The sequence below is a fragment of the Podarcis cretensis genome, assembly GCF_951804945.1.
Source record: "Podarcis cretensis genome assembly, chromosome: 6".
In the NCBI taxonomy this organism is placed as follows: Eukaryota; Metazoa; Chordata; class Lepidosauria; order Squamata; family Lacertidae; genus Podarcis; species Podarcis cretensis.
This window is the reverse complement of record NC_137175.1, coordinates 54,607,592-54,619,781: the sequence shown is the minus strand read 5'-3', so window position 1 is coordinate 54,619,781 and position 12,190 is coordinate 54,607,592.

Genomic DNA, 12,190 nt, shown 5'->3' with positions numbered 1-12,190 from the left:
TAATTCATTCCGGAGGTCGGTTCTTAACCTGAAACTGTTCTTAACCTGAAGCACCACTTTAGCTAATAGGGCCTCCCGCTGCTGCCGGAGCACGATTTCTGTTCTCATCCTGAAGCAAAGTTCTCAACATGAGGTAATATTTCTGGGTTAGCGGAGTCTGTAACCTGAAGCGTATGTAACCCGAGGTACCACTGTAGTTGTTTATTTCATCTTCCTACATTTCTTTCTATATTTGTCCTGGAGACAAAGACAACCATACACTAAGAGTGCCCTGTAGGATGACACTTTATGGCAAGTCAAGCACAGTAAGGTCTCTCTCTCTCTCTCTCTCTCTCTCTCTCTCACACACACACACACACACACACACACTATGTTTACCTGCTGTGGCACAAACTGCTATTTACACTATGGAAGCTAAGCCTGGTCCTAGGACGCACTCATAGTTATGACTCAGCATGCTTCCTGTGTGGTTGATGGAATAGAGGAAGTCAAACTGACCCAATAATTATCCAATTTGGGTTTTCAGGGAGAGTACTTGACTTTCAGCTCTAAAAAGCATGCAGTCTCTCACAGTATACGGTATAGAGGTTAAAAAACCTTTTCTATAAGCGGAAGTTACAATCAACCAACCAACGCTCATAAGCGTGATGCCTTGAAATGCAGAGGTATGCCAACATCTCCTTTCTCTGTGCACCATCCTAATGTCATTAGCTATATCTGCCTCCTGTTTAGGGATGGAGGAAAAATTCAATTCAGTATGCATTTAAAGCCAAATCTATCAAATCCACACTTTTGGAGGGCAGGGGAATGTGAACAGAAGCACACACATCTTTGAAAGTTGCACTCCTCATAATTTAGAGATGCAGTCTTCCCATCAAGCAATGTTTATAAAAATATTAAGGGATTTGTGCATAAAAATGTGGCTATTAGTGAAAATAAAACAAAAACACAGCATATTGAAGAAAATGTGTACACTGGTCAAAACTGCATCAAAAAAAAATCTTTATTAGGAGAAATTTGCACACACAAAAAAATCTTTATTTAGAAGCATTTATTAACTACTGGATATTTTTAAAAAATCTCTAAGCAGCACACACTATGTATGATATTAAAACAATACTCATTAAAACAGTAGGGTTGTCGTGTGTGCTTGGTTACAATGTATGCCTGTGATGTCCATAGCAGTTTCTCTGCTTTGCAAATGTGCCCAAAGGCTCCCAAAATCCTGGAGTTGGCCCTGCTGTTAGTTCATATGGACTATTTCAAAAGACAGGTAAACGGAATAAAAGAAGCAAAAGCATGTGTGATGATTTATCAGAAAGAAGCAGGCAAAAGGAAAGAGTGAAGCACCTCTTCTCCACACATTAACTTTCAGTGAGCATCACTTGACTTTGACCCTTAGGACAGAGGATTCCATAGACATTGTTGTCTTTCAGTCATCGTCCCGCATCAAGGGTGACATCACATAGGCCAGTAACACTGCAGCTTCTTAAGGGTAATAAAAATAAATTCACACATCTTGATCTTCTATTGGCTGAAACAGCTCAATAATTTCACAGCTCTCCCAGGCTTGAAATAATCCACCCAAATCACCAGGGTTGGAAAATCCGTCCCAGCTGCTTCCCAGGTGGATTAGGGACTGTTGCTATGTCCTAGTGTCAAGTATCAAGTGTCTCATTGGAGGGCTTGGAGAAATCTAATAGGAGCATATTTTCTCTTCCCTATCTCCGCTTAGACCACATAATCTGCTCTGCCTTTTCCCTTGGCACCAGAACCAACTATGCAAGGCATCTGCATCAAGGCAAGAGGTGTAGCTAGTACTCATGAAGCCGAAGATAAGCACAGTCACTGAATGCGTCCAACAGGGCTGTTTCCATCTCCAACCTAGTTTACATTGGTGGAGCTGGAGCAAATGCCATTGTCTATTATTCTGCAAATGCTACTTCGAAAACTTCATACTAAGAGGATTGTAGGAGTGGATTTGCTCATATGCCTAACATGCTTCCTTTCTTCCATCACTATGCAAAGGTGACTTTCAAATATAATATAAATTTGTTCCAGTCCTTTTGGGATGCTTGGTCTCACTGGTTCCGGATTCTTCTCGTCAGGTTTGCCAGATCTACAAAGTCCATCTTTTTCATCTGCCTCTCTTCTTTGGTTGGTAGCTCCTGTTGTTTCCATCTTTGAGCTAACAAAAGTCTTGCCACAGTTGTTGCATATAAGAACAATTTCTTATCTTGTCTCAGTATCTCTCTCCCCACTATACCTAATAAAAAGGCTTCTGGTTTTTTAACAAAGGTGTTTTTAACTCATTATATATCATTTCCCAGAAAGCTTTTACCTCTTTGCATGTCCACCACATATGGTAAAAAGTACCTTCCTTTCCCGTCTCTGATTTATCCTTCTGGATAACAGAAAGTCAATGGATATGTGGACATTTTTAGAAGAGAAAATAATTGGCCCAGAATGCATGTTGCATTGCAACCATGAATAAATTGGGAAAGGGGCATTCTGCTTACTAATTATTACTGTCCATTCTATTTGGGACACACAAACACACAAAATGAACAAATTAAACATCAGGGGATATTACAGTAAGATGGCCAAGAAATAAATCATGTTAACAAAGGTAAAGGTAAAGGGACCCCTGACCATTAGGTCCAGTCGTGACCAACTCTGGGGTTGTGGCACTCATCTCGCTTTATTGGCCGAGGGAGCTGGCATACAGCTTCCAGGTCATGTGGCCAGCATGACTAAGCCACTTCTGGTGAACCAAAGCAGCGCACAGAAACGCCATTTACCTTCTCGCCGGAGTGGTACCTATTTATCTACTTGCACTTTGACATGCTTTTGAACTGCTAGGTTGGCAGGAGGAGGGACCGAGCAACGGGAGCTCACCCCGTTGCGGGGATTCGAACCACCAACCTTCTGATCAGCAAGTCCTAGGCTCTGTGGTTTAACCCACAGCGCCACCTGCGTCCCAGTAACAAAGTATGCCCCCAAATATTCAAACCATTATACACATTCAACAGGAGGTGCTGTAGCTCCTTGTGGTGTGATACACTTTGACTACAATCCACAGGAAGCTAGGTGTATCTACATCCCATTGAAATCAGTGGGAGAGGAGACAGTTCTCTTCATTTCAGTAAGATTTAGGCATGACTCAATTGCACTCCCCCTGGATTCCAGTCCTCCCTCTGTAATCCAAGACTGACTGCAGCCACAGGCTGATGGTACCGCCTAATAAGGCCTGCTCTCCTTTCAGACAATCATCCGCCTCATCAAATTAATGCTTACAAAGCACTTTGCAGCTTGCCCAAAGTTCTGGAAAGCCCCATCCCATTGGCCAAAGGTAAGACTGTTTGTTTGGGCCTATGTGGCTTAGCCAGCTTTGCTCCAGACTTTAGTCTCCCATTTTGATAGGCTCCTAAATGAAAATCCAATAATATTTTAAGCAGAATGAGTTCCCATGAAAGACATTTTAAATCCCTTGGCTCATCATACCTGTCGAGGAAGCAGAGAGATATAGGGAGGAGGGGGGAAGAGAGAGGGAGGGAGATAAAAGCACCACACTCTCTTCTCTTCCTAGAGGGGTAACTCTTCCTGTAACTGTAGTTTTACTCCTCTGAGCAGAATCCGCCCCTTTCCCATCTTGCCGATGGAGGACAGCGGCGGCTGCATCCCACTTAATAATGAACATGTAAATAGGACTATGGGCTTTTGAGTGGCATAACCCCTAAGTCAGGGAAGTTCTCCAAAGCAGCTACAGAAGGAATAAGACTTTATTCCCAGCAGTGAGAATAACTGATAGGGAACTGAATGAGAGCAGCTCATGCAAATGCTTTCCGAATTAAGCTCCATCTGAAGTTAGAAAGGACGGATGATAAACACCCTCAGCTTTAAAATGGCAAAATATGCTTTGCAGGCATGAAGCTGGAGCAGTAACAAAACAATCTGACATAATATTAACAGCAAAGCATTTCTTAGGCGCTGGGCTGCGGTTACCTAAAACTAAAGTCCATTAAAGAGCCCTAACTGTTATTTACACTTCTAAATCTTAAAACCATTAACAAAAGCCACTTAATTCAATTACTTTCCCAGGGCACCGCCATTATTACATTATCGGAGCAATGCTGGGTTACATACTCTGTGCGCGTGCAGGCGCCCCCTCCTCCTCCCTCCCGCTCCTTCCCTCCTCCCACCGCCCGGATCTTGCTTCCCCTTCTCTGCTGCTGTTGCGTCGAGCTAATGGGGTAAAGTGAAATGATGCCTGTCCCCATTGACAGGTTTATGAGAATTTAATAAAGCGTGGCATGGATAAAATGAGATATTACAAGGTCGCGCAAAGCTGATTGTCTCCGACACGTCAGCATTTTTATGCCCAGATATTGACAATTCCCAGCCTAATCAGGCTATTTGGCTGGAAATATGTTTTTTATTATTATTTTATTTTGTGTGCTGAAGGGGCTTCTGGGCTTTGCCCATCCTTACTGGGGCCTGGAAAGTTGGAGAAGGGTTGCACCTCAGTGGCAGAGAGCATGCTTTGTGTGTAGAAGAGGCAGCATCTCCTGGTAGGCCTGGGAATGTCTGTTGTGTAAAACCTTAGAAAGCCACGGTCAGTCAGTGCATACAAAGCTGAGCAAATTGGACCAGTGGTCAACCTCTAGTCCTCTCTCTATTGTCCTTGAAACTCTCCACAGGCCACAGTTCCTCTTCAGCTAGGCCTACTTTGCAGCCTCCATTAGTGGTTGTGCCTAGCTGGAATATGTCCTTGAGCCTCTTTCTTGTCTGGATGGTGAACATTTTAAATGTTGGGTTGCAACTCAAGTTTGCATTGGAAGCTGATGTGTCTGCATAGAAACAAGTAGACAGGGGACCCTCCAAGTTTTCTAGACTGCTCTTTCTGACTTGTGCTAACCTTTCCTCAGGTGCTAGAATGATACTTCTAGGGTTGCTGACCTCATTTTTTCCTTCCTTCCTTCCTTCCTTCCTTCCTTCCTTCCTTCCTTCCTCATCCTTCCCTTGGAAGAGGTGACATCTTGCTGAGATGCAAGAGTGAATACAGTTCAAGGCACCTTCCCCTTAATTAGATAGAACTAGGATCTTTCATTGGGACGCAGGTGGCGCTGTGGGTTAAAGCCTCAGCGCCTAGGGCTTGCCGATCGAAAGGTCGGCGGTTCGAATCCCTGCGGCGGGGTGTGCTCCCACTGCTCGGTCCCAGCGCCTGCCAACCTAGCAGTTCGAAAGCACCTCCGGGTGCAAGTAGATAAATAGGGACCGCTTACCAGCGGGAAGGTAAACGGCGTTTCCGTGTGCGGCTCTGGCTTGCCAGAGCAGCGATGTCACGCTGGCCACGTGACCCGGAAGTGTCTCCGGACAGCGCTGGCCCCTGGCCTCTTAAGTGAGATGGGCGCACAACCCCAGAGTCTGTCAAGACTGGCCCGTACGGGCAGGGGCACCTTTACCTTTACCTTTAGGATCTTTCATGTCAATTATGCATTTCCCATAATGAACATAGATTTCTTATTTTCCTAAACTCAGAGTCTTGGTGTGATTATACCCAGAGTCAAGTGTCCCCCTCCAAAAGGGATTCAATATTAAAATGCTCAGCAGAACAGAACTTAACTCCAAACACCAACACATAAAATGTAGCACTACAAAGGGGTATTGCTTACGTCCCAATCGCTGCAGCACCTGACATCCCTTAAGTGTCCAAGCAAACAGAGAAGTCTTTGCAAGGAGCTGCAATGCCCAAGGTATTGGCATGACATGGGCGTAGCCCTAACCCTAACCCTAACTCCCCAAAATCAATACAAATCAATACAAATCTGAGGTTCTGCCCCCCTAACAAAAGCCTGTTCTTCCTAACAAAACACCTGGCTATGCCCATGTGGCATGATACTATTTTCTGTGCCTCAGTGCTGTAATACTGTGGGAAACGAAGCTGGAACCACAAAGAGACGAGAGACAAGTTTCAGACAGGGATCTCTTCCAGCCCCACGTGGAGATACTTGGGACTTCCTGCATGCAAAGCAGATTACCACTGAGCTACAGCCTTTTCCTAAACCCATTCCAGCCTTAAAGTGCTTCAAGCGTGCCATCTATATATTTAAAGAAGGAATACTTGTGGCTCTGTGTAGTGCCAGTTTATAATAAAGCGATCTAGTCTTATATTCTCCCCACTCTTTTCATATATGCCAAATTCCCTGGGATGGAGACTTCCCCACTTCCAAACATTTAAAATTAAAACCCCTTGCTCCATTAGCCACTTTTGTTCAGCCCTCCTTCAGCAGACAGCAATTCTGAAGTTTGGCAAGACTCTCTGTACAACCTTGTTTCATTTCAGAAACTCAAGTTCGCCCCCTAGTGATATAATTTGAGAAATAACTCAATGTTTTCTGCACATGAATGAAAAAAGTCTGTGCCCTTCCCTCAGCGAGACGGCCATTCATATCTTTCAGCATCACACAGACATACCTATAAGGGTGTGTGTTTTGAGAGTGGGAATAACCATGCGAATATATTGCAGCCTCATCCTATGCTATAACATGCACTTCTTCCCTTGCCTTGCTTGCACTGGTGCATGGAGCCAAATCTATATCCTTGCAGCAGCAGCAGCCTCATAAAGAACATCAATAAGAGCCATGCTGTAGACTAGCATCCTGCTTCTCATAATGGCCAATCAGATCCCCAGGAAACTTGCAAGTCGGACTTGAAGGAGAAAGTCCTCTTCTGCTGTTGCACCCCAGGATCTGTAGTTCAGTCTCAGACTGCTTCGTTAGCTTGGAGAATTAGTGCTGTTACCCCACCAGTGGGGAAAAGGTGCTGGAGCAATGCTATGCAATGGGCCTGGGGTAGGTGGGTGTTCAAATGGGTGGAATCACCAGCAGCACCTTTCAGTTTGCATTAGAGCCTAAGGTGGAAAGATATTGTAGCAAAGGACTGTTGGCAGCAAGCAAACAATATAATCTGCTTCTGACCCCTTGCATCATCTCCACCCTTTGCTATTCAAATCCATTATAATAATGGTGAAACATAGAACCAAATTAATAATAAATATCTATTATTTATTTTGGATCAATGTATGCAAAGGATTAGATCTACAAAAACCATGTCATACACGCAAGGGGTTATGCTACCAGTATTTGCAGGTAAATCTATGAACTATATTGTATGATAAGGTAAAGGACCCCTGACCATTAGGTCTAGTCGTGACCGACTCTCAGATTGCGACACTCCTCTTGCTTTATTGGCCAAGTCATGTGACCAGCATGACTAAGCCACTTCTGGCTAACCAGAGCAGCGCACAGAAACGCCGTTTACCTTCCCGCCGGAGCAGTACCTATTTATCTACTTGCACTTTGACGTGCTTTCGAACTGCTAGGGTGGCAGGAGCAGGGACCGAGCAATGGGAGCTCACCCCGTCGAAGGGATTCGAACCACCGACCTTCTGATCGGCAAATCCTAGGCTCTGTGGTTTAACCCGCAGCGCCATCTGCATCCCATATTGTATGGTAGTCATGTCATAAGCAACATTATTATATAAGAATACACATCAGTTCTATGCGTTAGCACGTAGAATTGATGGCAACAGTTTTACATGAGAAGAGTCTGAGCAGATCATTGTCTCTTATCACATTACCCAACTGTGTGAACTGGAAAGTGGCACATAAATCCACCTTTTTAAAAAACAAAATAAAATAAGAAATTGTTAAAAGTTATAAGAAATTGTTGGTCTCTAGACTTGATCTTTGATTGGGATCACTTGCTTTTTTGTTTTACTAATTAGCAGATCCCATACGGATCTCTTTTCCCTCATCCCTCCAGCTAATAGGAGCCAGAGGGCATTTTCATGGGGAAAATGCTTAAACTCCCTTTTTCAAAGCTCCACTCCCACATTTTTCAAAGCAGATGCCTGAGGCTAAATAGAAAGGGAGAGAAAGCGGGCGAAAAGATTCTAATCTTGCATCTCCAACATAACATCTAGTTTGGGCAAGTGCTGCCAAGTTGCGGGTGTTTCCAAGTGTCAGACTTGCTAGAATCACAGGCCTGGTGCCTGCAAAACACTCTGAGATGGTGCCAGCTCCTATGGCCAATAACAGCAAGCCCAAACAGGCCAGCATGGTCAACAGGTGTGGCAAAATGCCAGCTGCTCCAAACAAGCCAATAGTGTGGCAAGTCCCTGTGCTATAAAATCTTCTTCCTGTTGGTACTAAATCCTTAAAGGTGCTGCCACCTGGAAACACCTGGAAGGCAACCTTTTAAGACGGTTTCACGTTAGAAAATTGATGTTTAGGACTTGAATGGATGCATGCAGTATTTTATGCTGAAGTACCAGCTATTCCATCATTCCCTGGGGCCAAAGATATCAAAGTGGAGTTAAGCCGCTGAGAAAATGTTTAGGTGGCGTGGTGTTCTTAACAGGCCATCAGAGAAGCCCTTGCTAGATCAGACTAAAGGTCCCCCTGCTCCTGCTTCCAACAGTGGCCATCCCAATGCCTTTGGGAAGCCTTCTCCCATTTGTGCTCCCTGTGCGAGGCCAAAGCCCCCTTCCCAAAGCTGGTTAAGGGAGGCATCAAGCTGGGAAGGAAGCACAAGGCTCTGGCAGGGTCCTAGAGCCCTCCTGCCTCCTTTCCAAAGCTGAGCAAACACTTAGACTAACTAGACTTTGGGATGGAGGTGAAAAGACACCTCCTTGGCACCTCTGTACCCTGTGCAGGGGAACCAGCGCTGCCGTAAAACCATCTCCGCTGGAGGTCACTCATGGCAAATTGTGGATCAGTTTCTTTTTCTCATAGAAATTATGCATCACTGTTGAAAATCTACTCAGAATAATAGCGAAAAATATGGACCAAAGTATGATAGAAATAATGCAACAAAAAACAGAGATAGATGTGGTGAAAAAGGTAAAATATTTGGGAATCTGGCTAACTCCCAAAAACATTGACTTATTTCAAAACAATTATATTCCGGTGTGGAAAGAAATAAGGAAAGACCTGGAAGTATGGGTCAGACTGAAACTATCCTTTTGGGGTAGAATTTCTTCTATAAAGATGAACGTCCTTCCTAAGATGTTATTCTTGTTTCAGACTATCCCCATAATAAAGGGGGTATCAATCTTCACAGAGTGGCAAAGAGTGATATCAAGGTATATCTGGCAGGGCAAGAAGCCAAGAATTAAATTTAAGTTACTAACAGATGTGAAGGAAAGAGGAGGCTTCGCCCTGCCAGATTTGAAACTGTACTATGAAGCAGTCTGTCTCTGTTGGGTGAAAGAATGGATAAAATTAGAAAGTAAGGAATTATTAGACCTTGAAGGTTTTGATAACAGATTTGGATGGCACGCATATTTATGGTGTGAGAAGAAGAAAATACATAAAGGGTTTGGGAGCCACATATTCGGAGGTCCATTAATAGAAGTATGGGATAGGTATAAAAACCTATTAGAACCAAGAGTTCCGCATTGGTTATCTCCGTTAGAGATTATGTCTGTGAAGAAAGTAAATATGAGAAGTAATTGGATTACATATGGAGACTTAATAATTAAAGAAGGAGGTAAATGGAAGATAAAACCATATGAACAAGTTAAGGAACATGTTTATGACTGGTTGCATTATTTTCAGGTTAATGAAATGTTTAAAAAAGATATTAAAGAAAGTGGTTACACGGAAAAAGATTCAAAGTTTCAAACAGATATAATAAATAATGACTGTAAAATTTTGTCAAAAATGTATAAGATATTGCTAGATTGGTATACGAAAGATGAAGAAGTTAAAACGGTAATGGTACAATGGGCCAGAGATTTTGGATATAATATACAATTTGATGATTGGGAAAAATTATGGAAGGAAAACTTAAGATTTACTGCTTGTACTGCGTTAAAAGAAAATGTCATGAAAATGTTTTACAGATGGTATATCACACCGGTAAAATTAGCAAAAATGTATAAAACCTGTAATAAATGCTGGAAGTGTAAAGAAAAAGAAGGAACGTTTTATCATATGTGGTGGGAGTGTAAGAAAGTGAATGGCTTCTGGGAGATGATATATAATGAGATGAAAAAAATGTTGAAGTATACATTTGTTAAGAAACCAGAAGCCCTACTTTTAGGCATTACAGGAAAGGAAATAAGAAGGAAGGGTTATAAGCTTTTTCAATACACAGTTACAGCAGCAAGAATTCTACTGGCTCAGAAGTGGAAACAAGAGGAAATACCGACAAAAGAGGAATGGAGGATGAAATTAAAAGACTATGCAGAACTGGACAAGTTAACAGGGAAAGTTAGATATCTTCGAGACCAAAAGTTCATCGAGGACTGGGAGAAATTTGTGGAATATCTGAAAAGTACATGTGAAGTACAAACAATGCTAGTGGGGTTTAAAGAAGCACTGTAAAAACTGAGGTATATTGTTAAATGAAAATGGATGATTGGAGGGGGGACTAATGGCAATAGAAGACAGAAGAAATGTGTAAGCAAGAGTTAAATATGGATGATTGTCAGAGAAGTTGAAGGAAGTCCAAAAGTATGGAATTTGTGAAAATTTGGATTAAAACTGTATATTCATGTTAAAAAATTAATAAAAAGTATTATATAAAAAAAGAAAATCTACTCAGAATGCATCCCAGAGATGGCAAAAGCAAGCCACTCTTGCATAGATTCCACCAGCATTCTAGGAATCATATCATAATAGCCATCTCATCCTGAAAAAAATCTGCTTTCCGCATCTTTGTCTGCTTCACAATTAAAGCCTTTAAATTAGGTTCTTCTTTTCACTCATGCTTTATCTTGCCCAGCCCAAAGGGAAGTAGTCAAATTCTCCCTGGTTTAAAGGTTCAGAAGGGAGAGATAAGTAAGTATGTCTTGACTTGCAACATAATCAGCTCTTGCACCCGATCAGCCTTTTGGAATGTAAATGTATGCAAATCTTCAGCAATAAACCATCTCCGCCCCTATCTCTTGCTCTCTTTGGAAGGAGAAAGCAGGAGTAATCACAGTGCAGTGGTGCTGGGCAGAGCATTTCTGCTGATGAATGCAGCCAATAATAACATAGTTTTATGTATCATTAATTCTCTCTGCATTCAAAACAATAACTTTCTCTGAGTGCAGATAATGCAGTAATCACTCACAATTGCCAATAGAGTTATCGGCATTCAGCTGTGTAAAACAACGTCCAAAATGTGTTTCTTAGCCACTTAAACACACACACCCCAACTCTCACTCTTTAACATTCACATTAAATGCAAAGCTGCACAGAAGCCTAACTCAACGAGTCAGCGGCTGATCTTCAAATGGGGGCTAGCAAGGCAGACCACTTCATGTGTTCTCACATAACCACAAAATGGAAGCTTAGGGACTGTAAATCAGTCTATTCACTTGTTTATTGCATTGTATATGACACCAAGAATGGGTCCCTAAAATGTTGACAAACACTGTAAGAAATCCCTACTGATTCTGATCTTTCTGGACAATTGTTCTTCCAGGCACACTCCCCAAACTGCCCATTGCTATTTTTAATCCTCACTTTTGTTCTGGTCAATGTTGACTGACAATCACCAGCAAAATGTGCTGAGTGTCACTGTGCCCTCTCAATGGATAGTCCCTTTCACTTGATATACATGTGAAGAGGGGTCTCTGTGACCAAGGTGCAATAGGTCTCCATGGTTACATGGCTTCCTTTGACACCACTGCTCACATGTTAGGCATGGACACCAGCAGAGGGAAAGCCAATGCATGTAGGCTTCCCCTGGACCTGGGACCCAGAGAAATCAAGTGTTCTATTCCTGAGAGGTCTACATGCATAGGCTTTCTCCCTGCAAGCATCCAAGTTTAATATGTGGATGGCAAGCAGTGAGGAAAGTTGTATAATCTCAGGGGTGGAGCCAGTGGTATATAATATGTGAAGGCAGGAGAAGAAGTGGAGCTGAATGGTTCAGCAACTGCACTCTTAATACAGTGGTACCTCGGGTTAAATACTTAATTCGTTCCGGAGGTCCGTACTTAACCTGAAACTGTTCTTAACCTGAAACACCACTTTAGCTAATGGGGCCTCTCGCTGCTGCTGCGCCACCACTGCACAGTTTCTGTTCTCATCCTGAAGCAAAGTTCTTAACCCGAGGTACTATTTCTGGGTTAGCGGAGTCTGTAACCTGAAGCGTATGTAACCCGAGGTACCACTGTAAACTACCATCT